This window comes from Microcebus murinus, chromosome 1, assembly GCF_040939455.1.
Source record: "Microcebus murinus isolate Inina chromosome 1, M.murinus_Inina_mat1.0, whole genome shotgun sequence".
Taxonomy (NCBI): domain Eukaryota; kingdom Metazoa; phylum Chordata; class Mammalia; order Primates; family Cheirogaleidae; genus Microcebus; species Microcebus murinus.
In genome coordinates, this window is record NC_134104.1 from 55,163,319 (window position 1) to 55,182,139 (window position 18,821).

Below are 18,821 nucleotides of genomic sequence, written 5' to 3' on the forward strand. Positions count from 1 at the left end.
GATCTCTATACATTATATGTATCAAAACATCACTGTATACCCATAAATATGTACAATTAATATTTGTCAATGAAAAATTAAAATAAAATAGAACTATGAAATAAAAAAAAAGTCCAGGTATTCTGGCTCCCACCCTAGTGCTCTCTAAATACAGTTTACCTCCTCTGAGCAGGAGGTGGAGAGAGGGAAACTTCTGGTCCCAAGTCGTGTTATCATGGTAGCACCATGTAAAACTCAATGCACTATAACCCCAAACACTGAAGGGATGGAGTAGTGCCTGAGTCACATACTGAATGAGTGCAAAAAGACTAGGAGTGCTCTCTGGGAGATCCCATGGGGCTCTGGGTATGGGTAGAACAAAATAGCTTCTGGGCTTGGGGAACCTGTGACCAATTGCATCATACTACAGGCCAATGAGGCCTAAAGTAAGGCCTCAGTGTTTACATTTCAGTGGCTTGGATAACAACAACAAGAACCCTATTATTGAGTGCCTATTATGTGTCAAAAACTATGTTAAACTTTTTAAATGCCTTATTCAATTTAATAATCATGAAATTCTGTGTAGAAGGTATCATTATTGCTCTTAGCCCCAGGCTATCCATCCAACCTTCCATCCTAGAGTTTGCCTTCCCAGAGCTTCATATCTACTTTTTGCTCCTTTGTCTAGCAACTATACTGTGTTTTGTTCTGGCTCACCATGGACAATCATACTAAGGACACATCTCTCCTCAGTTCTCTATCCCAGTCAAGCTCTACAAATCCTTCACTAATCTGGCCTCCAGATCAGATAGAAGTTTGCAGGTACATCTTGGACAAAACAGCTGCGGGCTTTGGAACTAGATTTCCATTATGAAATTCCTTCTCTCTGAGATCTGTGAAAACCCATGTACCCCATTTTTCTTTGTAGTCCTTCATATAGGTGTGATTCGAGGTCAATTCTTAAACTATAAAATTCTATGTCTGTTAGTGATGTGATGTGATGTGATGTGATGTGATGTGATGTGATGTGGTAACACAAAGCTCACTAGCCTAGGAACTATCATTCTGGGTTTGAATTCCCTTGGGTCCCAAATTAGATATTTGAGCAAAGTTCCCCAAATACTTCATTTTATTTTATCTCTCTGTGACTTTGCACCTATTACTTTCTCTATTTAGAACACTTTTCTTCCTTCATTTACCTGGAATTGTTATACTCATCCTTCAAGCCTTAGCTCAAATGTCCACTTTGTTGAGACTTTGCCAATCACTGTTCCTTTTCCACTGCTGACAAGCTGTATTTAAAGAGGAGAAAAGAAATTGTGAAAATATAGAATTCTAAAGTTATCAGGATAATTCTAAAGTTATCAGAATTCTAAAATTATCAGATCTCTAAGGTTAGAGATCAATTAATCCAAAGTGCTAATTTTGCAGGTTAAAGGATTCAAGAAATACTGAAGCAGTAAGATGACCAAACAACAAAGGCTTTTTGGTGCAGAACAAAAATAAGGACTCAGGTTTCCTTACTTCTAATTCAAGGCTGTTTCCATCACACTAGGTTATGGCTATATTAAATTCTGAATTTAATGTTCTATGCATTTGGTTGGCTACCACAACAAGCCCCTGTGGTCGCAGTGCATAGAGCAATAACTGCCCTTGATAATGAGGCTGAGGTGACCATTCTACTTTGTGTTTCTGAGCTGAAGTACATTAATGGAGCAGACTGATGGTCTGATTGATATTATCAGAAAAAGGCATCATAACCTGCCCGCCCAAGAGTATGTGCAGCACTTAAGAATGATAGGAAAGAAGCAAGAACCAATGAGAACACAGATAGTTGCATAAGAAAAACAATGGCAAATTGGTCTTTTGAATTAAGACACTGAGGAAGGATTTTTAGCATACCAGTTTCTCTATGGCTGTCAGTTAAATGTCTACCTGTTGGTAGAAAAAATATTCACTGGACAGCAATGTAACCAATAATGATTGAAAAAATAAAAAGCTGTTTAAAGGGCACAATAGCATCAAACGAGCAGTGAAAAGTTCAGAGAACTCATCAGCAAAAAGAAAGCAAGCAACTTGCTAAAGACAACCCATTCTAAATGTAGCTTTGCATCCAGAGGGCAAAAAATTGAGAGCAAATTCTCCAACAACTGAATTTATGGTAATGGAATGTAAGCACATCAACCCATCAGGACAAAGCACTCAACAAACAGAACAGGAAAAAAATAACTGTCCCCTTCAGAAATACATTTTTCAACTTTAGGTAGCGTGAGTTTAGAGATTTCTGGACAAAAACTGCCTGAAGTCCTGCTATTGCATTAGCCTTTATGGCTGGGAATTGGAGGATTCGCTAAAAGCAGCCAGAGATCAAAGCAGAAGGTGAATGCCCTGAGTCTGATAGAGTGTCAGACACATGAGGAGAAGCACAGGCAAATTTTCTGCAAATGCCAAGTTAAAAGGGAGGACAGCTGTTGAGTCGCTCCCTGATGGGGTTATCTTGACAAACTTTTTTTTGCAGTTGTTTCATCTATACTGCACCATAAGATAAAAATAGTAATGTCTGTTAGGACTGTACAGCTTTTTAAATGCTTCAAATTACATGACTTTTAATAGCCTATGCTCACAATCACCCTGTGAATTAATGCATTTTTATTGTCTGAGCTGATCTGTGGCAAGTCACAGTTCCTTCCACTTTGTCCCCAGCTGTCACCCATTTCCACATGATCCCAACCCTGTTCCCTCCTATGTTAAGGCCTCAGTTGGTCTCTGAGCATTGACTCTGACTTCTATTTTCTGTTCTGCCTCTGCTCTTGGAACTTTATAAAATGCTCATGGGTGCACAGACATTACTGGTCCTCCAAAACCTTGAAGTCACACATCTAGTTCTTTATGCTTTTAGTGCCTCTCCTCCCAGGAAATTCTCTCCTTAACCACTCCAGTAGGTTGGAAATAAGCCCTAGTACTTCCCTGACTGGTCAGTATTCTAGCTGGGCTCACATGGAAACTGAAGCTGAGAGAAATTGGCCAAGATCATATACCTCATAAATGGTTGAGTTACAAGCTCAAATTCAGGCTATCTGCCATCATCAATAGGCTAGCGATTACCATCCTTTTTTGAATTTTATTTTTTTTACTTACCATGTATCACTCAATAGTAAATTCCATTTCAATGTGAATTAACTGTCTCTCCTTTAAGGATTTGAAGACTGGAGCAGCCTCTTGCTTATTAATTTTGCAGTTCTAGAGACAGTGCTGAGTTGTTTGGGCTTGGTAAAAGTAATGCAAAGGTCTAGATAGAGTTACATAGTAAAACTATAGCTATACTCTGAGTTCTATTAAATTCTCCAAAATGGGTTCAGTTGGTAGCAATGAGGACCAAGTCACTCGGTATGTAGGATGCTTTGCCATCACAAGAACAGTTGAAACACCTGTCCTTAAAACCCTGGCGTTTAGTGTCTTTGGCACAGACCAAGAAGAGTGCATGGCAGAGAGATCCCATTGATGAAATGTGATGCCCAGAATAGATGAAGTCATGGTAGTTGTGTTAGTTAGCCATAACCAAACACTCTGAAAATCTCCAGTTTGCTCTAAAACCTGGACTTGTGTCGTCTCCACAGTATATAAGATACATTAAATTTATTTTTTATTTCTATTTCCTTTTCCATTAGGTGCTTTGAGAAGCTAACTTTAATATTAAGTACTTTGTAATACTGACAAGACTGTGAACTATTTGATTTCAGCATCTTCCCATCTTTTTTTGCCAGGTCCTTACTCTCATTTGCTTCCATTCCAGTTTCCCAGGTAACCACTTCCCTCATGCTGCCCATGGCTGTGCAGTGTCCTGTGATGCGCCTTCTCCCGAGGCTCACCTTCCCAGGACAGTATCCCAGGTGGTGGATTTACCTCTCCTCATCTATAAATCAGAAAGAAACTTTCCACTGTCCCATTGCCTTTGGTTCTCTATTAGGCTATGTTAAACTGACTGATTCATTTAAAGTTTTAGAATTCATCATGAGTAAATGTGGTATCCTTTTTATAGGAACTAATGTTTCGACAGGAAATTTCTAAAAGCATACCATCTTAAACAAAATGACTTAATCTCTGCTGATGGAAATTTCAAGCACTCTGTGGCAGGTGGTTGGAGCAATAGGTTCTTTCTCTTGCCCCAAATACAAACACCCTGCTTGATCATAAGACAGGTCATGATCATGGCCAACAAATCTGTTACTCATGCTCCATGTAATGTGGGGATTTTAGCTGAGAGTTTGTGCACTGATTCAAATTTTATTTTGACCAAAAAAATCCCACCAAATTAGAGAATCTCTTTCATCTTCCCTAAGACTAAGTGCAATATAATTATTCTTTATCCATTGTGTGTAAATAAGTGTATATATATACACACACACATATATATTCATATAGGTTTTATGCACAAAACTATACCTTGATAGAACCACAGATTTTTCCAGTGCTCCAAAGAGAGAGATCACTGTCCAATTTAATTGCTGTCCTGGATCTATGTTCTCTCAACAAATGTCTGGGAATGGTCACCGTGACATGCTACTTCTCCACATTAATGGTCATTTATCTACTGACTTTGACCAAAATCAATCTAATTATCACTGGAAAGCAGTCTGGATCAGTCCTTACACTTTACCCTCATTTATCACCAACTCTGAATTGACTTCTGTCTAAATTGTAGAGTGACCAAGTCCTAGGGCAGAAAAATGACAGAAGCTCCTCTTTATTAGAAAGTGTCCTCTTTGGAAAGTCAGGAACTACTGCAGCAGCACTTTTTGAAAGAAAAACTATGGTGTTCTAAACATAATATTCTCTACCTAAAATTGCTACGATCTCTAATTTCAGTGTATTTCCTATGCTAATCCATTTATATAGATCAGAGGATGGTTGAGGACAAGCTACTGATTTTACTCAGTCGCTTTTCATTGTCAATTGATTGATTGATTCATTCATTCATTCATTCACCCATCAAACAGATATTGACTACCTCCCAGAGTCCTACAGCCCAGATACTACATTAGATCAGGATACAGCAAGAAAATTTAATTCCCCTACATTAATAAGGAGCTCACAGTTTAGGTGGAGGAGATAGATGAGTAAATCAACAATTACAAGCAGGATAATGAGTATTATGGTAGAGATATGAATTAAAGTAACAAGGAAGCACAGAGAAGGGACAAACTTGGGAAGTGGTACTAGAACTGAGTCTTTAAAGATAAAGAAAGATAAATAAACCAGCTAGCCAGATAAAGGAGAAAAGGCCATTTGGGACAGAGAAAACATCAGGGCAAAGGTACAGAAACATGATAGAGCAAAATATTCTTGAAGAAATGTAATTAGAGGTGTCCGTGTGCTCATCTGTGTTTATATATGTGTATCTTGGAGGGGAAGTTGGGAAGCTGTGTTCAGTAATAAAATTTAAAAAGTAATGAAGGGTCTGGATATGGTGGGTGTGTATGGCACATTAAGAAACTTGGATTTTTGTCTTCAAGATTAAAATGAACCTTAGAATGATTTTAAGCAAGAGAGTGATGAAATCACATTTATATAGTTTATATTACAGTTTATGGTTTCACCCTAATGTGTACCACCTATATGCTCCCACCAGCTTTAAAAGCATGGGCAAAAAGAGTTCAAGGTTTTGAGGGGCTTTTCAAACCATAAGCAAGGCCAAAAGAATCATTGTACATCAAGTAAATTAATACCAGCATCTATATTTTAGTCTTCTTGGAAATTTGTAAATTTTAAACAAGACCAGGATTAAATTAAATTATATGCACAAAAATATCTTAAATCAGATAACAGCTCCAGGGTTATTGAACACTTTTCCATCTCATTTTAGAATATAATTGAACAAAACATATTCTGTGTGGTACACCATTTAATTTCTATTAATAGTAGTATACTTTTGGAAATGTCCTTGGCTGACTTAGCATTGTCTCTCAAAAGCAGAAAGATAAATAGCAAGTGGATTATTCATCAAGTGACATTGCTTTTGTCTAGAAACATATCCCATTGCTGTCAAAGGCTTAAAAAAAACTTTAAAGTCCTAAATTGCATGAGTCGCAGTTTTCTCAAATGAATATATAATAAATCATCCTCAAAGCCTGAATGTATAAACAAATAGTTTTTGTTCTAAAAAGGGCTTGCTCTGAGGTCCGGAGAATAAAAACAACTTTCAGGAAAACGAAAATAATATTGTCAGCTTTTATAAATTATCTCTTGAATTGTAATAATACAAAATCAATGCTTAGACCCAAGCAGTGGCATCTAAGGTGGTCTATACATCTTACCAGGTCCCAGGGGTGACCGATAAGGCAAAATAATCTGCATCCCATGCAACCAATCCCAGAAAGGAAGAAGATGGATAATTCCTAGGAGCTGTCCAGCCCAGAAATGCCACTTGACCCTAGCATGGGGAGGCTATGAAAAACTTTATTAATGCTGAATAAAGCAAGAAGCCACCAGGGGGTATTTCAAGAGCTATAACTTCATAAGAAACCTAAAGGACAGGGTTTTATCAGTGTGTTAAAAGATGAACCACAGAGATCTAAATTAGAACAAGTAAAGCCAGGAGATGGGGATATTCAAGAGCTTAGCACTGAAAACACTTGGCTCTTGTTGACTGTACTTCTGTGTCACTACACAATTGAGTACTATTGTGATGATGACCAGATCACATCCTGTGCCTGTCCCAGACAGGCTGTTGATGTAAAACTGATATTTTTCTAAATCCTAGTTAGCATTTATTTATAGGAATGGCTCGGGTGTGGGAAGGAAGGAAAGGCAAAGAGAGCCCCATTGGGCTCCTTGTGAACCTTCACAATGCTCTTTTTATCACTGCATTTTCATGGGCTCAATGTTGGTCCTTTTTCTGCTTGCTGACAGGAGAAATATCAATTAACTTAAGAATTTGCCATCACAAAGTATTGGTGGTACGTTCTAGGTTTCCACCACCATCTCTTGGGGGTCTAGGAAATTCTCTTTCTTTCTTTCTTTCTTTCTTTCTTTCTTTCTTTCTTTCTTTCTTTCTTTCTTTCTTTCTTTCTTTCTTTCTTTCTTTCTTTCTTTCTTTCTTTTTCTTTTTTAGACATGGTCTCACTCTATTTCCCAGACTGAAATGCAGTGGCACAATCATAGCTCACTGCAACCTTGAACTCCTGAGCTCAAGCAATCCTCTAGCCTCAGCCTCTCGAGTACCTGGGACTACAGGTGTGTACCACCATCCCTGCCTAATTTCATGAAATTTTTTGTACAGATGGGGCCTTGCTATGTTGGTTAGGCTGGTCCTTAACTCCTGGCCTTAAGTGATTCTCCTGCCTGAGTCTCACAAGTACTGGTATTACAAAGTACCTAGCCAAATTATTTTTCTTAAGGATAAACTTTGTTTAGTCTTTATCTCAATTTGTTTTTGTTAGAAGGCAGGTGTTTAGTGCAAATTTTCTAGATCTTTTCTTGCTCTGTAAGACTCACTAAACAAAAGGATATGATGTAATTTATAATTTTTTGAAGAGTGGAATTACATGGAAGACTATAGCTTCCAACTTGCATTTCTAACATTCTTCCTGTCTCTGCCTAGGATCAGGGGACTAAACATCTTGTTTTTCAATGACTCTCTTCATATCCCTCTGTTCTTTCTTCTGTGCCATGTTTTGAGAATTACTATTTTAAGTGATGATAAAAAGAGTATAATAGGAATAAATGTGGAGGAGGTAAGACCTTGACTCTAACTACAAAATTAATTCCTCTGGGGTTGGAGAATGGCTACTTATTTTTTGAGTCAGTTCATCTTCACTATTTCAGAGTTAAGCACTTACAGAGAAGGTGAATCAAAATATTTTTCAACCTCACTAGGTTCATCTGATCTGTCTGGTTCAGAGATTAGAGTGTGTGTTGTTCATTTTAAGAGAACTACCTACTGTATTATCCTGGATGGAGCTGGAGTGCCTTCTTCTATGTGAAATATCACAAGAATTGAAAAACAAACACCACATGTACTCATCATTAAATTGGTACTAATTGATCAACACTTATGTGCACATATGGGAAGTAACATACACAGGGTGTTGGGCAGTTCAGAGAGGGGAAGAGGGCATGGGGAAACTCATACACGGATGTGCTGCACACTGTCTGGATGGGCATACTTGTAGCTCTGACTTGGGCAGTGCAAAGGCAATTTATGTAACCAAAGCCTTTGTATTCCCATAATACTCTGGGGGAAAAAAGAATGTACTTCTTGAAGAGACCCCCATGCCTGAGCAATTTGTTGAAATTCCACCCAGATTTAGCATATGGTCTTCTCTTATCTTGAGCTTACAGTAATGTTGCCAGCTTTTAAAAAAAGTTTTTGTGTTTTCATGAATATTTTAATAGGAATTTGGGAGAGCTGTTATAAACATTTCAAGCTTGCCACCATATTAACTTCCATATTCTCATAATGAAGCCATTCCTGAAGTGCCCTGAGAGCAGGGCCTCATGTATCATCTGTAGGGTTCTATATTAAGTGCCCAGCCTAAGCAACATAGCAAGGCCCCATCTGTACAAAAAATTTCAAAAAATTAGGCAGGCATGGCGGTATACACCTGTAGTCCCAGGTACTCAAGAGGCTGAGGTAAAGAATACTGCTTGAGACCAGGAGTTCAAGGTTGCAATGAGGCCGGGCGCGGTGGCTCACGCCTGTAATCCTAGCTCTCTGGGAGGCCGAGGCAGGCGGATTGCTCGAGGTCGGGAGTTCAAAACCAGCCTGAGCAAGAGCGAGACCCCGTCTCTACTATAAATAGAAAGAAACTAATTGGCCAACTAATATATATAGAAAAAATTAGCCGGGCATGGTGGCGCATGCCTGTAGTCCCAGCTACTTGGGAGGCTGAGACAGAAGGATCGCTTGAGCCCAGGAGTCTGAGGTTGCTGTGAGCTAGGCTGACGCCACGGCACTCACTCTAGCCTAGGCAACAAAGTGAGACTCTGTCTCAAAAAAAAAAAAAAAAAAAAAAAAAAGGTTGCAATGAGCTATGATTGCGCCACTGCATTCCAGCCTGGGAAATAGAGTGAGACCCTGTCAAAAAAAGAAAGGAAGGAAGGAAGGAAGGAAGGAAGGAAGGAAGGAAGGAAGGGAGGGAGGGAGGGAGGGAGGGAGGGAGGGAGGGAGGGAGGGAGGGAGGGAGGGAGGGAGGGAGGGAGGAAGGAGGGAAGGAAGGAGAGAAAGAGAAGAAAAGAAAGAAAGAAAGAAAGAAAGAAAGAAAGAAGGAAGGAAGGAAGGAAGGAAGGAAGGAAGGAAGGAAGGAAGGAAGGAAGGAAGGAAGGAAAGAAAGAAAGAAAGAAAGAAAGAAAGAAAGAAAGAAAGAAAGAAAGAAAGAAAGAAAGAAAGAAAGAAAGAAAGAAAATTTCCTAGACCCCCAGGAGATGGTGGCGGAGACCTAAAACATATTGCCAATCCTTTGTGATGGCAAATTCTTAGTTAAGTGATATTTCCCCTGTCAGCAGGCAGAAAAAGGACCAACATTGAGCCCATGAAAATGCAGTGATAAAAAGAACATTGTAAAGATTCACAAGGAAAAAACTCTTAATATGATTTTCTATAATAAACCAATGAAAATTTTATTTTCATTTGCTTCGAATTTATTTTTCCATTGCTTTGAATCCTGAGAATATTATAAAAAATAAGTACTTTCAGTTTCAAAATAGTAGTAAAAGATTGTGGTTTCTCCTTTCTACTCTTAGATATCACACAAAACTCAAAGAAAATAAGCAACAAGAGTACCATCTCTATATTCAACGAAATCAGGAGATAACTATAACTAACCAAATTTCTGAGAAACAACCACTGAATAAAGGTCTAACAGCATTATGGAAGATATGTAGAACATATGCTCATATCTATAAATGTCAGTCACAGTCATAATCCTGTCAGAGCACAGATCGCTAAAGTAATTGGTATGCCTATCTAATGAACTCTGGTTTGAATTATTGTAAATGAGAATATTGCCTGGTAGCAATCACTTCTCTGGACTCATTTTGCCATAATATTTCAAGCAACAGGGAAGTTAAGGATAAGTAAGAAATAGTACAGACAAGCCAAATTTGCTAGAAGATGTTTGTCAGTAAGGCAAGGGATGAAAGACTTGGCATATTGTGAGCCACACCGCCAGATTGATTAAATGATGAAAAGTGAAGGCGGAAAAAGTCACACACATACACACACCAAGAAAAATACCACACACACATACACATTTCTGAGTCATAAGCAGAATAACCACAAGCTTGAAGTATTGTAGTCTTTATCCTTAACCTATAGGAAGCTTCAAAGTGAATAGCAGGTCTAGGGAGTCCTAATTTCATTCAAATATTAATTGTAATAAAATCAAAAGAACTAGCAAAAAACCATTACAAAAGTACTACAAAGTAAAGTAATATGGAAAGAACTGACAGATAAAATATACTCATTCTCAAAATTTTTTGATGGAGCAAATAATAATTGTGGACAAATGTATTACTATAAAAATAAAAATTAAAAATCAGAATGCTAATTGCCTTTGAAGAATTTCTCTCTAAAATAAGAGAGAAGATATGCTGAGGCAATAAAAGGAGATAGAATTTCAGTTTTCATTTAGGCACAAATTAAACAAAAAACAATTTAAAGCCATCTTGGAAATAAAGGACACATTTGAAGCAAAAATTAGAAACAACAGAAAACACAGTGAAAGATACAAATGATAGGTTTGAGGAAAAGGAGTAAAATAAAACAAAAACAATAAAATGAAAAGAATTAGAAAGAAGATTATATGGAAAGCAGACAAAAGAAATCCAACACAGGTAGAATTTATGTCTCCCTTTTCCCCTTCCAAAAAATAAAGAGATCTGAAATAATGGGACAGAAAATATCTAAAAATATTTGTAATCTTATCAAAATTTTCTTTTAAGGCTATGGATAATAGACTATGGATAGTAAGGGCACTTACTAGTAAGTAGTCTATGGATAGTAAGGGCACTTACTCATCCTTGACTGTGCCAGGGGAAAAATGTTTATGCACTCATCAATACTAAGAAATGTATTGTGGTAAAATTATCATATTCAAAGATAAGAGATCAAAATTTTGGATTTAACAGTAGTCATTTGTTATGGGAAAATAATAAGATTCATTTCAAACTTTTCTAAAGCAACTTTTAACTCCATAAGTTGCTATAAAATCCTCAAGAGAAGAAAATTTAATCCAAGGATTTTATACCTAGCTAATCTGTCATTAAGATATACAGACATATATACACACACATATAATGAGTGTGATGCTCATTGTCTGGGGCATGGACACACTTGAAACTCTGACTCAGGTGGGGCAAGGGCAATATATGTAACCTAAACATTTGTACCTCCATAATATGTTGAAATAAAAAAGAAAACATAAATAAATAAACTTATTTTGTCATGATAAAAAAAGATATAAGAACAAATAAAAAACAGTTTGCAACATGCTAAGTCTAAGTTCCCTTGACCTTGTCTTGAAAACACTTGAAAATGCAAAGAAAACTTTAGCCATAAGATATAAATGCAGAATCTACAGCAAAAGACCTGGCAATGAGCATTCAATTCGTTTGGCTATAAATATGAACCTAACACAAATAGAGATATAATGGTTTAGAACATAATATAGAGTTTGTAAGCCCAGATAATGTAGAAAATGAAATAGCCAAAAAACAAACAAACAAAAAACTAACCCTAAGTAAATGACTAGAAATTAATGAGTTCAAAATCAGAATTTGGTAGAACTAATAAATCCAAGAGCTGATTATCTGATAATAAAAATAGCAATAAGAAAATAAATAAATTGATAGGTCACTAAGTTAAAGAAAATGAAAAACAGGACAAATTTACAAAATCATTATAATAACTGCAAGGATGCTTTTATCAGCTTAAAGAGGATACATTTTAGGACTTAGATAAAATGGATAATTTTCTAGGAAATCATAAATACCCAAGATTGACCTAAATAAGAGAAAATCTAAACAGATCAATTATCATAGAAGAAAGAGAATAAGATGATAAAACTAGCATGATAATTAAATAACTTAATAAGATAGGAAGATACAAAATTAATACATGCAAATGAAAGATCCTTCAGATATACAAGTAATAATTAGCTAGATGATATAATCATATAATGGATGAGAAAATTTATAATAACAATTAAAAATGGAATACTTAAGAACAAGCTCTGAAAGAAATAATCATACTGATTCCAGTTCTGCCACGGTGGCATATGTCCTCTACCATCTACATTTCCAGCTGATTATAATTAGAAATCCTAGACAAATAAACAAACAAACAAAAAACTATTTATGGCCCTAGAATTAAATAAAGGCAAACAGACTACTGAGGGAAATAAAAATTTGAAGAAGGGAACTACACACAGTGAGTTTCCCAGTTTGTTTTCTGTCTCCCTTATTAGGCTTTTCTCTGGTGCCCTAGGTGCCCTAGCACCCTAGGTGCCGAGTTGCAAGGTGATGAGGGCAGAGCACTGAAACTCCAATAGAAACCTATCTTTCTGGGCAGAGGAATCAGAGAAAAAAGGCTTGGATGCTGGAGCATGAGGAAAATCTCAGATAAGAAAGAGCTACAGAAGTGATCCCCTAATTATGTATAAAAACTTGCAGATCTCTGATTCACCCCTGGGCTGTGCATGTATGGAAGAGACCCAGGCTAGCACATCAAAACCTTAGAGAACTCAACTGAGATGTGGAACACAGCCAAGAGAAAGTGAGGCAGTACTTGGGGTCTGAACATAAATGAGTTGAATGCCTGCTTAAACAAATCATCAACGTTCCCCAGAGGATTATACAGGTTTCAGGGGCTACATAACATAACATGATGCAATGTACAGAACACAGTCAGTAACTACTCAAAAAATGTAACCAATTCTTAGGGAAGGAGACAATCTACAAGCATCAACTGTAAAACGACTTGGAGTTTAGAATATAAGACAAAGATTTTAAAGCAGCTGGTGTAACTAAAATCCATGAGGCAATAGAAAGTACATTTGAAAGGAATGGAAGTAGAACTTAATGAAATAGGATATAAGTAAGAAGAAATAAAACCTAAGAAAATGAATGGAATGGAAACATTAGACTTGAAAAATATAATTTCTGAAATTAAAAAAAAATATCAAAAGACCTCGATTAAAGCATGAAGATGACATGAGTCAATGAAAGACATATCAACAGAAACTTTCCAGTATAAAGAAGAATGAGAGCAAACTTTGAAAGCAAATAAACAAAGCTACAGTGACCTATAGGACAATGTCAAAAGTCTAATCCACACTACTTAAGTGTCAGAGAAAAAGAAATAGTGTGGTTGAAAAGAATCATTGTTGAAAATTACCAAATATGGGAAAAGACATAAATTTACATATTCAAGAATCTCATTGAACCCCAAACAGGACACAATACAACTAAAGGAAAAATAGCATGCCTAGACATATCATAATCAAATTGCTGAAGAAACAAAGACAAATTTTTGAAAACAGCTCCAAAATGATGCATTACATACAGGAAAACATTGATTCCAATGACCACAAATTTCTCAGTAGGAACTAGGGAGGCTAGAAAACAGTGGAGTAGTGTCTGTCGAGTGCTAAAGGAAAAGAATTGTCAACTCAGACGTCTATCTCTAGTGAAAATAATCAAAACAAATATTCTAAGATATAGGAAAACTAAGAGAGTTCATCACTAATCAAATATTTTTTTTACAAGAAATAAGGAAGTTCTTTAGGTGAAAAGGAAGTGATAGCAGAGACGGACTTGGATCTTCAAGAATAAAGAATAAAATAAATGGCAAATTGGCTACATATAAAAGATTATTTCTCCCTTTGGGTTCTTTAAAAATATGTTAATTATTTTGATAGTAATAATTATATCATTGTCTGTTTAGGGCTTCAAAATATGTAGATATAAACATAAGATTACTATTAATATAATAGAAAGGTCAATGACAAGAGGAACATATGTGGCATAAGATTTATACATTTTGTTTGGAGTAGTACAATATTAACTCTAGGTAGAATCTGCAAGATTAAGTTAATATTGTAATCTCCATAGCAACCACTATAAATATTATACAAGGAAATACAGCCATAGTAGGAGATTTTAACACCCTCTCTTAGCACTTGCTAGAACAATTAGACAAAAAATAAGAGAGATCTCTTATTATCAACCACCTTGATATAATTGACATTTATAGAACATGCAACAACTACAGAATACAGTCTTTTTCAGTGCCTGTGGGACCTTCACCAATATAGAATATGTGCTGTGCCATAACACAAGTGTTAAAAAATTTGAAAGAATCAAAATCAAAGTATGGTCTCTGAACACAATAGAATTAAATAAGTAGCCAACAATAGGTAGAAAAGAGCAAATACCTGGAAATTGAACTTTTAAATAAATCATAGATCAAAATAAAAGCACAAGGGAAATTAGAAATTTTTTAACTGAATGACAATGAAAATTTGTGGGATACAGTTAAAACAGTGCTTAGATAAGAAAATATATCGCTTTAAATATTTATATTAGAAAAAAAGAAAGATCTAAATCAATAGCCTAAGGTTCCAGCATATGAAACTAGAAAAAGAAGGGAAAAGTAAACCCACGTTTAAAAACATGAAACAAAGATAAAAGAAGAAATCATTGATCTGGAAAACAGAGAGGCAATAGAGAAAATTATATCCAAAAGTTGATTCTCTGACTAGATCAGGACTAGAAAAGTACTTTGCATAAGACGAATCTGGCTTGATGCTTATTTTTTGTTTGTTTTTGTTTTCCTGTAGAGAATGAATTGTTGTTGAACTGTTTCATAAAACAATAATAATTTTATTGAGGTATAATTTATATGCTATAAAATCCATGCTATTTACATGGATAAATAAATGATATTTGATAAATTCATTGAGTTGTTTAATCCCCACTCTCACCCCCAGCTCCAGGCAAACCACGAGTACAATTTGTCTCTATGTATTTTCCTATTCTTTATACTTCATATAAATGGAATCATATAATAGTTGGTGTTTTGTGACTAACTTCGTTCACTTAGCATAATGTTTCAGTATTCACTCATGTTGTAGCATGTGTCAATTTTTATTAATTTTTAATTGCTAAATATATGCATATACCACATTATGTTTATCCATTGAGGCTGTTTCTCCTTTGGGGATATTATGAATAATACTTCCACAAGCATTCACATGCAAATCTGTGTGAGGACATAATGTTTTCATTTTCATTTCCATTTGTTAGGAGTGGCATTCTTGGGTTATATGGTAAATTTATGTTTATCTTTCAGGAAACTGCTAAACTGTCTTCCAAAGTGGCTATAACACATTCCAACCAGCAATGTATGAGCATTTCCATTGCTCAACAACAATGTTAACATTTGTTGATTTCTGTGTTTTTTATTATAGGTATCCCAGGACTTAGTCCACTCCTGATTTTGTGGTCCATTCCTGATTTTATAAATAAAATTTTCTTACAATACAGCAACACTCATTTGTATATGTATTGTCTGTGGTTGCTTTCATTTGACAATGGCAGATTGAGTAGTTGTAATGAAGACCATAAGGCCCACAAAGCCTATAATATTTACCATTTGGCCTTCTATAGGAAAATTTTTCTGATCCCTATACTAGATCAACAAAATTTGCAAACTTACAACTAGATTGGTCAAAAACAAAGGAAAGAATACACAAATCATAATTATAAGGAATGAAAAAGAGGTTACCATTATAGATTTTTCAGGCATTGAGAGTATCATAACATAAAATCAACAAATGTCCTGAAAACTAGATCTTCCTGAAATTGGCACAAGAAGAAAAATAAAACCTAAATGGTCCTATAGGTGTTGAAGAAATTGAATTTATCAAAACTTTTCCCAAATAATTTTACTGGTGAGTCTTTTCAAATATTCAAGGAAGAAATAATATCAAACCTACATAGGTTTTTCAGAATATAGAGAGGGTGGAATCACCCCGTGTTATTGGTTAATTTGTGTCCCCTCATTCATATGTTGAAGTCCTAAGCCCCAGTACCTCAAAATGTTACCCTATATGGAGATAGGGTCTTTACAGAGGTAATCAAGGTAAAAGGAACTCATTAGTGTGGTTCTAATCCAATAACTGGTGTCCTTATAAAAAGGGAAAATATAGAGATACACATTCTCACAGAGAGAATGCCTGCAGAAATTGGGGTAATACTTCTACAAGCCAAGTAATATGAATTGCCAGAAAACTACTAAAATCTAGGAGACAGGTATGAATCAGATTTTTATTCACAGACTTCAGGAGGAACTAATCCTACCAACACTTTGAGGTGGAACTTCTAGAACAGTGAGATAATACATTTCTATTGTTTAAGCCACCCAAGTTGTGGTACTTTCTTATGGCAGCCCTAACAAATTAATATTCTCTCCATCTTGTTTTATAAAGTTAGCATTATCCTAATTATTTCCAAAACCTGCCAAAGCCATGAAAGAAAGAAGGAAGGGGGGAGGGGGGAGGGAGGGAGGAAGGAAGAAAGGGAGGGAGGGAGGGAGAGAGGGAGGAAGGAAGGAAGGGAGGAATGAAAACAGAAGAAAATTAGAGACCAATATATTTTATAAATATAGATGGATGCAACAAGCCTTGACAAAATATTCACAAATGGGCTTCAACAATATATTAAGGAGATAATATATTACGATCAAGTTAAGTTTATCCCAGGAATACAAGGTTGGTTTAACATTAAGAAAATTAATCAGTGTAATTCACCATATTAATATAATAAATAAAAACTATGATTATTTCAATAGATGTGGAGAAAGCATTTGACAAAGTTCAACAAGCCTATTTATGATTTTTTTTAAACCCAGAAGACTAGAAATTTCAGCAATTTCCTCAAATTAATAAAGGGCATCTACAAAAGTCTGAAATCTAATATTCTACTTAATGTTAAATAAAAACTATTTCCCATGAGATGAGAAACAAGAAAAAAATGATCATTTTTACCATCTGTTCAACATTGTACTAGAAGCCTAGTCATTGAAGCAAGTCAAGAAAAAAGAAAGCATAAAGATCACAAAGTAAACAATCTTTATTCATAGATAGTATGATTATTTATATAGAAAACCCCAGAAAATCTTTTAAAAATCTACTAAAACTAGTAAATTCTTTTAGCATGGTCATGTGGTACAAAGTTAATATATAAAATGAAATGTTTGCCTATGTTCTAGGAACAAACAATTGGAAAATACAATTGAAATAATCTCATTAAAATAGCATTAAAAAATTAGAATATGCAGAAATAGATCTAGTAAAAGACATCCAAAACATCTACACTGTAAACTATAAAATATTGGTTAAATTAAAGAAATCCGAAAGAAATGGATAAATATACCATGCTTATGAATTAGAAGACTCAATATGTTTAATTGACAACTTATTCCCAAGCTGATTTATATGCAATCAACAATCAAAATTCCAGCAGGCTTTTCCTTCTTTTTTTTCTTTTCTTTTTTTTTTTTCAGAAATTGACACATTGTTTTTAAAATTTATTTGTAAAGATAATGGACATAGAATAACCAAAGCAATATTTAATAAAAGAACAAAATTGTACTTACCCTATCCAATTTCAAAATTTACTATAATGATAGTTTTATATTGGTATAAGCATAGCAATATGGATCAATGGGAGAGAAAAGTATAGAAATATCTTCAAGTAAATATGATCATTTTATTTACATAATAAAAATAGTGCTAAGGTAACCCAATAGGTAAATAAAAGCCCTTTCATATAGTAGCCCTGAACCAACTGGTTATCTGTTTGGGGGGAAAAAAATGACTTTTACTTCTAGTCAATGCAAAAAATAACAAAAATCAATTGCAAACCTAAACATAAAACTCAAACCTATAAAACTTCTAGAAAAAAATACAGGAGAAATATTTTGCAATTTTGGAGTAGGAAAAAGACTTCTTAATATAATACAAAAAGGCAAAAACCATACCAAATAATTTGAATGGACACTTCATAAATGAAGATATACCAAAAGCAAATAAGCACATTAAAAGATGGGACATTAGTCATTATGGAAATGCAAATTAAAACCACAATGAGATTTTATTACATACCCATTAGAATGACTAAAACTAACAAAACTGACCATACCAAGATTAATGAGAATATGAAGAGAGTAGAACTCTCAGACACTGCTGGTGAGAATTTAAAATAGCAAAACCACTTAAGAAAATAGTTTAGTGATTTATGAAAAAGATAAACACACAGCTACCATAAGGCCAACCCATTCCACTCCTAGGTACTGACTCAAGAAAAAAAGATGAAAATATGTCCACACAAAATCCTATATACTATGTTTATAGTATCTTTATTTATAATAGTGAATATCTGAAAACAACTCAAATATTAATCAGTGGATGAATGAATAAACAAACTGGGGTATATGGAATGCTACCCAGCAATAAAAGTAAATAAACTATTGATACATATGATAATATGGGTGAATCTCACAATTATGTGAAAGAAGCCAGGCTCCTTTCTCTCCAAAAATGAGTACATACTATATGATTTTATTCATGAGAATTCTATAAACTGCAAAGTAAACTATAATGACAGAAAGTAGATTAGTGGTTCCTGGTAACAGGATGTAAGATGGATAAATTATAAAAAGGTGTGATGACACATTTTGGGTAAGGGATAATGGAAATGTTTTATATTTTCATTATGATCTTATTCTAGAGATCTATGTATATCAAAACTATTCAAATTGTACATTTTAAATGTGTATAGTG

General features: G+C 35.0%; 1 long non-coding RNA gene across 1 annotated transcript in view; it reads right to left on the reverse strand.

The window, feature by feature from the left end:
* Nucleotides 1–18,821, reverse strand: part of LOC142873345 (uncharacterized) — a 77,390-nt gene that overhangs the window by 34,661 nt on the left and 23,908 nt on the right. Inside the window, exon 3 of the long non-coding RNA XR_012921414.1 lies at nucleotides 1,179–1,271. This is a non-coding gene — a long non-coding RNA (uncharacterized LOC142873345). The remainder of the gene's footprint in view (nucleotides 1–1,178; nucleotides 1,272–18,821) is intronic.